Here is a 13369-nt window from a genome sequence, read left to right on the forward strand (position 1 = left end):
CCAACATCCTGCAGTGGGTTCCTGCTAGCCAATGCCCGTTATAAAAGACACTAGCCTCAGAGGGAGGCAGAGGGTCATTCCCCATTCTGTACCAGGCTCTTTGGATCTGTGCTTCCTTCCCTCCCCCACTCCTGAACTCACCCTTGCACTCATTTTTCCAGCCCTTGGCATCCATAGAAATTCAGACTATGAGGATTTTTATGGAGGAAGTGAGTGGGAAATGTGAGAGAGGCAACTTGTTGGTGACCTTACTAATTACTCCCCTAATGAGCAGAGCCTTGAGTTCTATTTTGGCCCATTTCAGAGGACATTGCCCTCTGGGGAGAAGTTAGGGTTGAAAGTTCAGATTATTTTGCAGCTCTTGAAGCAAACATCCACTCAGAAAACATGATGTCACCAAGGATGGTTTGATTACCCTGTAGTGTGCTGGCAGCAAAAACACCCCTCCTTCATCTCCAGCTCACACTCCTTCAGGAGAGAGACAAGAAAAGCATTCATTTCAAAATAGGAATGATGCTCTGAAGGAAGCTGGCCCAGTGTCTTCTTGTTGTATGAGTATGTGTGTGTGGGTTTGTGTGTGTGTATGAGTCAAAGAGAAATAGAGACAGGGAGACAGAGATGGAGACAGAGAGACAGGCTGAGACAGTTCCAGAAATCAGAGATATATAACAAACCAGGGACTCTGTAAATGCTTTTATTAACTCTCTCTCCTGTTGAAACCACAGCTAGTTAAAAAAGCTTCCCTCTAGTCCAGCCCAGGCCAAGGTTTTTAATATTGACCCTAAGAAAAGCAAAGGGAGGGACACCTCCATGGCTCAGCAGTTGAGCATCTGCCTTCTGCTCAGGTTGTGATCTCTGGTCCTAGGATCGAGTCCCGTATCGGCCTGCCTCTCCTTCTGCCTATGTCTCTGCCTTTCTCTGCGTGTCTCTCATGAATAAATAAATAAAATCTATTAAAAAAAATAAAAGGGAGCATGGACTAAAATTTCTTTTGCTGTCCCTGGTGACTTATGCTCTGAGAGGCCAACATGGATCCCCAAGAATCTGGCAGGAGAACATTAACTCTTCATATCCACACCATTCGTCCTTCACTCTTCCCTCTTTCACTCCTTTTCCTTCTGCTTCGATTCCTTTCTTATTTCAGAAGTTCCTCTCTCTCCCTTTTTCTCACCTTCTGCTTCCTTTTCTTATCCCCTTCTCACCTTAAGTTAATAATACCGATTAGTAGATGCCAATCCCTCATTTTGCTAAAACATCTTATGTGTAGTGCATCGTCTAGTGAGAATTGTTTTTTTGCCTTTGAATGTTTTGCAAAAGTAACCCTTGCTTTTTGTTAAAAAAGAAATTAGAAAATACAGGTGAGCAAAAACCAAAGAAAAACACAACAAATGTTTTAAAAGTTCACTTCATATTCGTATTGTTGACATTTTGGTGTCTGTTCTCCCAGATTTCTTCTTAAGAATAAATACTTCAAAATCTAGTAGGAGATTCTTTAGGAGTCAGGAGTCCTAGGTCTAGACTTGAAGCTCCATCTTGAGCTCCATCACCCCCCTCCCCGCCCCACCTCATCTGGATCCCCGTTTCCTTGGCCTACACCTGTATAGCAGGAAAAGGCCTGGCTGTGCCACCCAGTAACCACACCCAGGTTGAGAGACCAGATTTTTCTCTCAAGGAAGCCCCAGCCTGTTGCCTTTTGCCACCATTTCAGGAATCAGACCTAGAGTCTTGGCCTAGCTACACACCCCCTCACATCCCTTTGGGCCTCACCCGACTTCTCAGCTTTCACTTTTTCTGCTAACGTGTTGGAAATTGCAGCATGCTCCTGTTTTCCCTCCACCTGCACTAACAAACACAAAGTGCTGCCCCAAGCACTATTACCCACAGTCTAAATGTCCTCCGCCAGGCACAGGGGCTGCCTAATAGCATGCTGAGGGTTCCTGGGCATGGGTCCCTTCTCCCTTGATGTACCCTGACTGGCAGCACACGGGAGGCTCCTCTCCTGTGTGTCTCAGGGCTGTTTTTTTCCCTTGAAGCATTGTGGCCAAGTTTCCGTGGCCCTGTGCTCAGGGACCCAGGGCCAGGGCTGTGGGTGTGGGCAGCTTTCAGTTCCATGTGGGTTCTCAACAGGAAGGACTTTCATGTGGGTGCCAGCGGGACTCCTGCGCCCAGCTTCGCCCTGGCAGGGCCTGAGGAGGGAGACTGCAAGTGTGAAAAACACTCTGTTTGGGAGCTAGTTGGTGGGAAGGAAAGACAAAAGGGAGGGAGGACAGGCAAGTCAAAGCTTTTGTCCAAGCTGAGACATGACTTTGTGGAAATGAGATGATACAGCCTTTTCCACCCAAGAAAGCCTTGGCAGGGACACACGGAAGAAAAGTGTGTTGGGTGGGAATAGAAAACAGTTTCTCAAGGCTGCCTTTGCTCCCTCCCTCTCCCCAGGCTCATGGAGCCTAATCAGGTCAAGCATCCAGCTCTGCTGCCAGACACAGTGGCATTGTTTAAATCCCCGGTCTCCCCAACCCCCATCCCCTCTCCCCACTGAGAACTGAGTTCTGGCAAAGGAGGCCCTGAGGGACAGGCCTGAGAGGACAGAGGCCCAAGGTCTGGGATGCAGGGTCACTCCCTCTGTCACTCTCTCCTTCCTCCCACTGGGTATTTTTCTCCCTGGGAACTGAAGAAGAAAACAAGTCTGCTTCTGGAAAACCTGAAGGCTGTTTTTGTTTACCTAAAGTCACTTTCCTACCAAACTGCTCCCTGGAAGGTCAGCACTAAGCCCAAGCAGTGCTGGCACTTGACAGAGGGTTTAGAAGGTGTTGGGAGAAAGGAAACTGTTGGCTACCTGGGGTCAGATGACTTTAACAGTAGGTAAATGGCAGGCCAGGTGGTGGGGAGTGGAGCTTCCTGGAGATGGGGCTCTGGAAGGTTTTCACTCTCCATAAAACTTAAATAGGCCTTGTTTATCTGCCTTCCAGAACACTGAACGTCATGGTAGAGAGGCCAGAGCCATGGGCAGGACACAGTGAACTTGGCACAGCCTCTGGCTTCACCTTTCTGGGCCTGTTTGCATGAGGGGATCAAAGCAGAACCTTGAGATCCCTACACACCTGTATTTGTCTGGGACTCTCCCAGTTTTAGTAATGAAGATGTGGGTGGTTGGTCACGTCAGTCCCGGACCTCAAGCAGCTCATGGTCTGGAAACAGTGGCAGACACGTAATAGCATGTGATGAATGATCGAATAGAGGGTATGAGCATGGGACTTGGTGAAAGTAGAGACTAGCTCTTGCTGGGGCAGCTGGGAAATTTTACCATATCCACACCTGTGGACAATGGGAAGGTAGGGATAGATTTTTTTTAATCTACTGTATTGAAGTATAATTAATAAAGAATACAACGTACATACTTCAATGTACAATGAATTTTGGCAAATCCATATGTCCATGTGACAATGACACCAACTAGAATATTTGCCTCACCTCAGAAACTTCCCTAGTGTTCTTTTGCAAACAATCCCATCCTCACCATCTCACACCAGGTAGCCATTTACCTGGTTTCTATAACTACAGATTAGTTTTACCTGTTTTAGAATTTCATATAAATAGAATCATATAGTCTGTGCTCTTTAGAGTCTGACTTCCTTTGCTCAGGTTTCTTTTTTCTGAGATTCACCAAAGATGTATGTATCAGTAGTTGGTTCCTTTTTTTCACTCTGGAATATGGGTATATGACAATTTGTTTATTCTTTTATCTATTGATGAACATTTAAATTGTTTCCAGGGCTTTTTCTATTTTGAATAATGCTGTTATGAATACTACATGCAAGTCTTTGTGTCTCTTGAATAAATACCTAAAAGCAGAATTACTGGGTTATTTATTAGGTTATATGTTCAAATTTACAGAAAACTGCCTGACTTTTCCAAAGTGGTTGTATCATTTTACAATCCCACCATCAATGTATGAGAGTACTGGTTGCTCCACATCCTCATCAACATTTAATATTGTCAGTTTTTAAAATTTAAGCCATTGTAGTGAAATCTCATTGGAGTTTAATTTTCATTTTCCTGATGAATGTAATTGAACACTTCTCATGTACTTCTAGGTCATTCATGCATCTTCTTTCACAAAATGTCTGTTAAAATCTTTTACTTATTTTTAATTTGGGCTGTCTTTTTAAAATTGAATTGCTAGAATTATTTATATATGTTGAATGAAAAACCTTTGTCTAATAAATGTATTGCAAATATCTTCTCCCAGTCTGTGGTCTGTCTTTTTATTTTATTAAAGGTATATTTTGAAGAACAGAGGTTTTTAATTTTGATAAAGTATTATTTATCAAGATTTTTCTTTTATGGCTTGTGACTTTGTATAGTAAGAAATCTTTGCCTATCACAAGGTCATGAAAACTATCTCTTACGTTTCCTTCTAGAAGTTTTATAGATTTAGTTCTTATATTTAGGTCTGTGGTCCATAAAAGATAAATTTTTGTGTATGGTATAAGGTAATGTCAAGCTTAATTTTTTCAATATAGAAAAAAATCATTTGTTGAAAAGTCTTTTCTTTCCTTATTGAAATCCTTTGGTGCCTTTGAAGAAAATCAATTGATAGTATATTCAGGTCTATCTGCATTTTCTATTTTGTTTAATCGATCTATATGTTTATCTTTACACTGTCATCACACTGTTTTGATTACTGTTACTTTAGAGTAACTCTTGATATCACATAGTAAAAGTTCTCTAATTTGACTCCTCTTCAAAATTCTGTTGGCTTTTTCTAGATCCTTTAAGTTGTTTCCAGGGTTTTTTCTATTTTGAATAATGTTGCTATGAATATTACATGCAAGTCTTTGTGTCTCTTGAGTAAATACCTAAAAGCGGAATTACTGGGTTATTTGCATTTTCACATATATATTTTAGGATCAGTTTGTCAATTAAAAAATCTGCTGGGATTGTACTGGGTATGCATAGAATCTGTGGATGAATATAGGGAGAATGGACATCTTAATAACACTGAATCTTCTTATATATGTGAACATGATATATATTTCCATTTGTAAAATATGTTAAAATTTGTCTCAGAGATATTTTATAGTTTTCAATATAGAGATCATGCACATCTTTCATAAACTTTTTCCTATATATCTTATGTTTTTATTCCTATTGCTAGATAATTTTTTAAATTTTAGTTTTCTAATTATTTTGCTCCTGGCTTGTAAAAATGCAATGAGTTTTAGTGTATCAGCCATCTATGTCGGGACATTGATAAATTCCCTTACTAATAATTATTTTCTTGTAGATTCCTTAGGATTTTCTACATAAGCAACCCTGCAATCTATGAATAAAGACAATTTTCCATTACTCTTTCCAATACTTATTTCTTTATTTGCCTTATTTCACTGGTGAGGATCTCCAGCAAAATATTGACTAGAAGAATAAGAGATGAGATCCTTGCTTTGTTCCTAATTTTAGAAAAAGTCTTTAGTCTTTCACCATCAAATATAGGATTAGATGTAGGGTATTTTTTTTTTTTTTTAGATTTTATTTATTTATTCATGAGAGACAGAGAGAGAGAGAGAGAGAGAGAGAGGCAGAGACACAGGCAGAGGGAGAAGCAGGCTCCATGCAGGGAGCCTGACATGGGACTCGATTCCGGGTCTCCAGGATCAGACCCTGGGCTGAAGGTGGCGCTAAACCACTGAGCCACTGGGGTTGCCCTGTGGGGTATTTTTTATAGATGTTATCAAATTGAAAATTTTTCTTTCTATTTATAATTTACTGGGAGTTACTTTTTAAAACCACAAAAGGCTGTTGAATTTTGTTAAATTACTCTTATTCATCTATTGAAAAGGTTATGTAAGCTTTCTCCTTTATTCTGTTAATGTGGTAAATTATCTTGATCAGTTTTCAAATGTTAAAATAATCTCTCATTTCTAGTATAAACTTCACTTGGTCATGGTGCAATATATATATATATATATATATATTTAAAGTATCGTTTAATTTTATTTGTTAATATTATTAATTGTACTCTTAAGAGTTTCATGAAGTTTAGGTGTCTATAATTCTCTTCATTGTAATGCCCTTTTCTGGTTTTGTCGCCAGATTTAAACTGGCTTACTCAGTCCATTTAGGTTGCTATAACAAAATACCACAGATTGAGTGGCTTATAAACAACAGACATTTATTTCCCACAGTTCTGGAGTCTGGGAAGTCCAAGATCAAGGCACTGGAAGATTTGATATCTGGTGAGGGCCCATTTCCTGGTTCAGTCTTCTTTTTGTCATAAAAGGGACATGGGATCTCCCGTAGGTCTTTTTATAAAGGCATTAAATCCCATTTATGATGGCTGTTTCCTCATGAACCAGTTGCCTCTCAGAGGCTCCACCTCCTAAAACCATTATCTTGCAGGTTAGGATTTCAACATAGGAATTTGGGGGGGACACAATTATTCAATCCATAGTACTGGCCTCACAAGATCAATTGAGAAGATTCCTCTTTTTCTCTATTTTCTGAAGTAGTTTGCATAAGAAAGATGTTAGATCATAAGTATTTTGTAGAATTCATCTGTGAAACCATCAGAGACTGGTTCTCAGTTTATGAGAAATTTTCTTTAATTAAAAACTCAATTGCTGGGGCACCTGTGGCTCAGTTGGTTGGATGTCTGACCCTTGATGTCAGCTCAGGTCTTGATCTCAGGGTTGAGTTTGAACGCCATATTGGGCTTCATGTTGGGTGTGGAACCTACTGAAAAAAAAAATCAATTGCTGTAACATATATAGTACTACTCAGATTTTGAATTTCTTCTTGAGTTAGTTTTTATAAGTTGTGCTATTTGAGGAATAATTCCATTTTATCTAAGTAATCAAATACATTGACATAACATTGTTCATAATATTCCCTTATTTTTTAAATGTTTGTATGATCTATGGTAATATTAGTATTTTTATTTATATTGATATTTATATGCTCCATTTTTTGTTTATTATTAACCTTTCTAGACATCTATCAATTTTATTAATTTGTCCAAATAACCTATTTTTGGCCTTGTTAACTCTATTGTTTGTATGACTTGTTTCTTGTTCTTTTATTATTCTCTTACTTTAGATTGACTTTGCTCTTCTATATCTAGTTTCTTAAGGTTCTTTTAAGCTTTCTTCTTATTCAATAGAGATATTTAAGGCCATACATTTCCCTCTAAAAACTGCTTTAGCTGTACCCGATAAATTTATATAGGTTGCATTTTTCTTATTCATTCTAAATGTTTTCTAGGGGCACCTGGATGGGTGAGTTGGTTAAGCATCTGCCTTTGGCTTAGGTCATGATCTCAATCAGAGTTCTAGGATGGAGCCCTTCATCAGGATCCCTGTTCAGTGGGGATCTTCTTTTCCCTCTCCATCTGCCCCTCCCCCTGTTCACGTTCTCTTTCTCTCTCTCTCATAAATAAATAAAATCTTTAAAAATAAATAAATAAATAAAAACTTTCTCATCTCTCTTATGATATCTTCTTCACTGAGGTGTTTTTTAGTAGTATGACATTTAATTTTCAAGTATTGGAGGGATTTTCTAGATATTTTATTTTCACTGATTTCTAATACAATTACATTATAGTCAGAGAACATTTTATGTAAGATTCCAATCCACTAAAATTTATTTAGACTTAACTTATGACCCAAGATATATTTTATTTTGATGGCCTATATTTCCTTGAAATAAATGTTTATTATGTTCTTATTTGGCATAGCATTCTATAGTTATCGATCAATTCCAGTTGCTTCAGATTTTCTGTATAATTACTAGAGGTTTTTTTGTGTACTTATTTGTCAGTTCCTGAGGGAGGGGTGTTAAAATACCCAACTATGATTGTGAGCTTGTGTATTTCTTTATTTGGTTCTCTTATTTTTGCTTCATGAATTTTGAAGCTCTGTTATTGTTTATACATGCATACATTGTTATGTCTTCCTGGTGCATTATCTCTTTTATTATTCTGATATGTTCCTCTTTATCTCCTTTAAAGTTCTGAAGTCTGCTTTACCTGTTATTAATATACCCATTCCAGCTTTCTTATGCATGCTGCTGGCATGGTACATCTTTTGCCATTTATCACATCCAATCTATCTTTGTATCTAAAGTACCTCTATGTAGATAGCATCTAATTGGGTCTTTTTCTCTTAAAGATTTTATTTATATATTTGAGAGAGAGAGTGAGCAAGAGAGGAGAGAGCACACAAGCTGGGAGAGAAGCAGAGGGAAAAGGAGAATCAGACTCCACGCTGAGCAGGGAGCCTGATGTGACACTTGATCCCAGGAGCCTGGGATCATGACCTGAGCTGAAGGCAGATATTTAATGGACTAAGCCACTCAGACACCCCTAATTGGGTCTTTGTTAAAGAACTAGCCTGACAAACTCTGAATTTTAGAGTGTTTAGTCCTTCAACATTTAATGTAACTATATCCTATAATGTTATTATTTTCCTTAAAAAGTTATCTTTTAAGAAAACTTAGAGAAGGGATCCCTGGGTGGTGCAGCGGTTTGGCGCCTGCCTTTGGCCCAGGGCGTGATCCTGGAGACCCGGGGTCGAATCCCATGTCGGGGTCCCGGTGCATGGAGCCTGCTTCTCCCTCTGCCTATGTCTCTGCCTCTCTCTCTCCCTCTATATGACTATCATAAATAAATTTTAAAAAATATGTAAAAAAAAGAAAGAAAACTTAGAGAAGATAAAAATTCCATACATTTTAATATTTATCCACTCATTTATCATTTCTGCTGCTCTTCTTTCCTTCCTATAGATACAAGTTTCTATCTACTATTTTCTGTAAGCATGAAAAATATCCTTTAGCAATTCTTTTTTTAATATTTTATTTGTTTATTTGAGAGTGAGAGAGAGCACAGAGAAGGAGAGGGAGAGGGAGAAGCAAACTCCCTGCTGAGCAGAAAGCCCAATATGAGGCTCAATCCCAGACCCCTGATATCATGACCTGACCCAAAGGCAGACACTTAACCAACTGAGCCACCCAGGTACCACCACCCCCCAGTTAGCAATTCTTATAATGAAGATATTCAACTCTGAATTCAGTCAGCCTTAATTTTTCTGAAAATATCTTTATTTTCTCCTCACTTTTGAAGGTTATTTTCAGTGAATATAAAATTCTATGTTAACAATATTTTCTTTTAAAACTTCAAAGATTTTATTTTATTGTTTCTTGTGTCTATTGCTTCTGATTAAACAATTAACAGTATTTCATATAATTCTCCCTCTGTATGTAATGTGTCTTTTATTCTCTGCCTATTTTTAAGATTTTCTCTGTATCTTTGGTTTTTGGAATTTGACTAGTAAGTGCATAGGTGCAGTTTTCTTTCTATTCTTTGTCAACTTTCTTTTTCATTCTCCAATTTCATGTATGTTGGACTATTTGACATTTTTCCAAGTGCTCCTGAGGTTCTGTTTATTTTTCTGCTGTATTTTTCCCTTCAATTTGGATAATTTTAATTGAGCTGTCATCACGCTTTTCTGACTTTTTCTTTTCCATTGCCAATGGTCATATTTTGACTCTTTGTCTGCTAACACTTGGGTAACCTCTGGGTCAGTTTCTTTCTTTCTTTTTAAAAGATTTTGTTTATTTATTTATTCATGAGAGACACAGAGAGAGAGAGGCAGAGACACGAGCAGATGGAGAAGCAGGCTCCATGCAGGGGGCCAGATGTGGGACTTGATTCGAGGTCTCCAGGATCACACCCTGGGCCAAAGGCAGTGCTAAACCGCTGAGCCACCTGGGCTGCCCTCTGGGTCAGTTTCTATTGCTTATTTTTTTCTTGATGATGGTCACATTTTTCTTTTTTAGAGAGGGAGAGAGAGAATTTTCTTTAAAGTCTTTATTTATTTATTCATGAGAGACACAGAAAGAGAGAGGCAGAGACATAGACAGAGGGAAAAGCAGACTCCAAGCCTGACGTGGGACTCCATCCCGGGTCTCCAGGATCCCACCCTGAGCAAAGGCAGTTGCTTAACCGCTGAGCCACCCATGCATCCCAGAGAGAGAGAATCTTAAGCACACTCTATGCTCAGCGCAGAGCCCAACATAGGCTTGATCTCACAACCTTGAGATCATGACTTGAACTGAAATCAAAAGTTAGATGTTCAACTGGCGGAGCCATCCAGGTACCCTAATGGTCAGATTTTTCTGGGTTTTGTTTTTTATGAGGGGCACACTAGTAATTTGGGGGTATTATTGATGACACATTTTAGAGACTATGGAATCTGTTTTTTTCCTTAGTAGAGTATTGACTTTTGTTCTAGTAATTGATCACTGGTTGATCCCTCTGAACTTGACTCGATGTTTATGCTTTTTTTTACAGCAAGTTTGTTATTCCCAACCCTCTAACTTCATGTAACTCAACCTCCAAACTTTGTCTCTTAGACATTTTCCAGAGCTTGGCTTTAGTTGTTTGGGGTTTTTTTGTTTGCTTGTTTAGGGTGAATCTAAGATAAGCCTTACTCTAGGGTGTAGTTCTTACTCCTAAAGCACAACTTTTCTGATGTCTCAGCCTGATGTCCTAATAACATCTCTCCACTCTGCTGCATGGATCTCCAATATCCCCAGGACTTCTTGATCTCATATCTCTGTGCCATTCTCAAGCCCATATTAGCCTCACAAGTATTCCTTTGTAGTCTTTACTTGTATGTGTACAGCCCTCATCCAAAGTGCTATAGGTAACTCAAACACAACTTTTGGGCCTTTTGTATGCATGCTTCTTTCTTATTCATTGTCCTGCTCTACAATTTCCAGTTGTTTCAGCTACTTCAAACTCTGACTCCTCAGCTCAGGAGATTAGACTTTAACCCTCTGCCCTCTGTTACAAAACTGTTCCCAGAGTGATCATGAGTTCATCTTGTGGGTTTTCTTTCTCTGGAGGACTAGAGTCTTGTATTACCTACTATCCACTGTCTGAAAACAGTTTTGTCACATATTTTGTCCAGTTTTATTGTTGCTTTGTTGGGAGGCTGGTATGGTACCAGTTACTCTGTTATATCCAGAAGTTGAAATCATCCAGTGGATTTCAGATAAGGAAGCTTCAACATCACTTCATTCTGTATCATATGGTAAGGTATTGGGGGAGACTACTTAGAAAACCCTTGATCAAGGGATGCCTGGGTGGTTCAGTGATTGTGCATCTGTCTTTGGCTCAGGGTGTGATCCCAAGGTCCTGGGATCAAATCCTGCATCAGCCTCCCCGCAGGAAGCCTGCTTCCCCCTCTGCCTGTGTCTCTCTCTCTCCCTGTGTCTCTCATAAATAAATACATTTTTAAAATCTTAAAAAAAAAGAGAAAACCTTTGATCTACTCTGATAAGGATGGATTACTTTACTGAACTCTACCACATTTTCCACTCCATTTACATGTATTCGTTTTTCTCTATTCCCTTTTCCTGCCCTCTGGTGATTTGATCTTGCTGAGACTGAGGTGACACAAAGATAGATTTCTTTGGCTCACCTTCCAGCAGGCAATAAATAGGCACATATCTCTCTATGGTTAGCTTCCATTTCTCTTCCTGTTTCCTGTTATTCTGAATGAGTCAAGCTTACAAATTAGATCATAAATAACTTGTACTTACCAAACTCTTGTGGAGGTGAGCTTCTTATTGATCAGAGCTTTGTTTATTTCTCATTCCCACACATTCTCTCACCTTCTCCTTCTCAGCCATTCTTTTCTCCAACTATCTGTCATTCATTTCTTCTCCTTTAAAAAAAAATATTTTACTTATCCATGAGAGACACAGGCAGAGGGAGAAGCAGCCTCCATGCAGGGAGCCTGATGTGGGACTCGATCCCAGGTCTCCAGGATCACACCCCAGGCTGAAGGCAGCACTAAACCACTGAGCCACCCAGGCTGCCCTCCTTTCTTCTCCTAAACATGCTTTTCCTCTACTTGCTTTCCTGTTTAAAAAAAAAAATTGTCTCTTGAGTTATATATATACCTATCTCTGTGTAAATCAATTAATTAATACATGTAAATCAATGTACATTATATTATTTACATAATTAATATTATAATTATTTATAGCATTTATATTATATGATAAATTATTTACATGTATTAATTTATTTACATATGTATACCTGATGAGGGGTGTTCCTGCATATATTAGAGTTTGTGTGGCATAGTTTCTATGACATGAAGCTGGAAAAGATCCAGAGGGAGAGAATTATGTTCACTAAACATTGGTTCTGAGCCAAGGCACTAAAGTATACCTTTTATATACAAAATTCATGTAGCCTACTACTCTGTGAAGTAGGGATTCTTACACTTATTTTTTAGAAAGAAATAAGGCATTCAATGAAGCAAAAGTAAGTTGCCCAAGACACAGCTGGCAAATGACAGAGCAAAGATTCAAACAACATCTCTCTGGCTCAAATCTGGACTCTTTTCATCATGTGATACTTTCTAGTCAGCAAGATATCTGTTAAGAAAGTTGGTCAAAATGCATGTAGTTTCCTGATTCATGAGTTGGAATGATCCAGCATTGCCTTGATGGAAATTGTCAGATCTTAAAGTTCTTCTGTTATAATCTACATCTGAAACCTGTATGATCCGGGAGGCTTTATAATCAGGCACAAGAGAATGAGAATGATGGGAGAATTTAGCTGAGGATATCAGAGATTAAAGTAATTGAAAACTGCAGAGCGGGACTCATACAAGGGAATGGGTCCAAGGTCTAGGAGGACAAGTGATTGAAGATGAGGTCAGCAGGAAGAATAGAACCCTCAAGGGACAAAAGAACCATTCAGCCCTGAAATTTACAGGAATCTACAGTGGCAGGATTAATGTAGCAGACAGAGAGCCTTCCCAGAAGCCACTCATATGTGGAGTGACAGGGACCAGGTGAATGTAATGGTGAAATTTACAGGAATCTACAGGAGGCAGGATGAATGCAGCACACAGAGAGCTTTCCCAGAAGCCACTGGCAAGTGGATTGACAGGAACCAGGTGAGTGCAATCAGCCTCCCCTAGTCTCAGCAGGGGGTGCCAACATCATTTATAATCAGAGTGAATGAGTAGTCAGGTTAGAAATGTTAGCATGCCATGAAAGTATATTGAAATGAATCATGATGTCATGGCAAGTGCAAGAAGGGAAGGGGTCGAGAGTTTGAAAAAGAGAAAAAAGTAAAAGGAAGTAAAAATCTCTCAGAGATTCTGCTGCTCCAGCCAAGGGAGAGAAACTGAGCTGGGGGATTCAAATATGTGGTCCCTAGAAAGCTGTACTCTCACAAGAGCACTGATGATTTGCTGAACTTTCCCCAGTTTGGATTAAATGTAAATATTCCTTGGTTTGGAAAGGTAGCCTAGATTCTTTACTTTACTTTTTTATATTTTAAAATAAA

General features: G+C 38.9%; 1 protein-coding gene across 2 annotated transcripts in view; it reads right to left on the reverse strand.

Annotated features, from left to right (window-relative positions):
• Nucleotides 1–6151: 6151 nt before the first annotated feature.
• The window catches only part of SCARA3 (scavenger receptor class A member 3), a 76331-nt gene continuing 69113 nt past the window's right edge, over nt 6152–13369 (reverse strand). Inside the window, exons 6-7 of one of the 2 annotated variants that reach the window (XR_013363131.1) lie at nt 11602–11726; nt 6152–6732 (exon numbers count right to left, since the gene is read on the reverse strand). The gene's annotated coding sequence lies outside the window, so the exon portion shown is untranslated. Of the gene's footprint in view, nt 6736–11601; nt 11727–13369 lie in introns of both variants that reach the window. The other variant, XR_013363130.1, reaches the window with a different exon arrangement.

The sequence above is a fragment of the Canis aureus genome, chromosome 24 (assembly GCF_053574225.1).
Source record: "Canis aureus isolate CA01 chromosome 24, VMU_Caureus_v.1.0, whole genome shotgun sequence".
In the NCBI taxonomy this organism is placed as follows: Eukaryota; Metazoa; Chordata; class Mammalia; order Carnivora; family Canidae; genus Canis; species Canis aureus.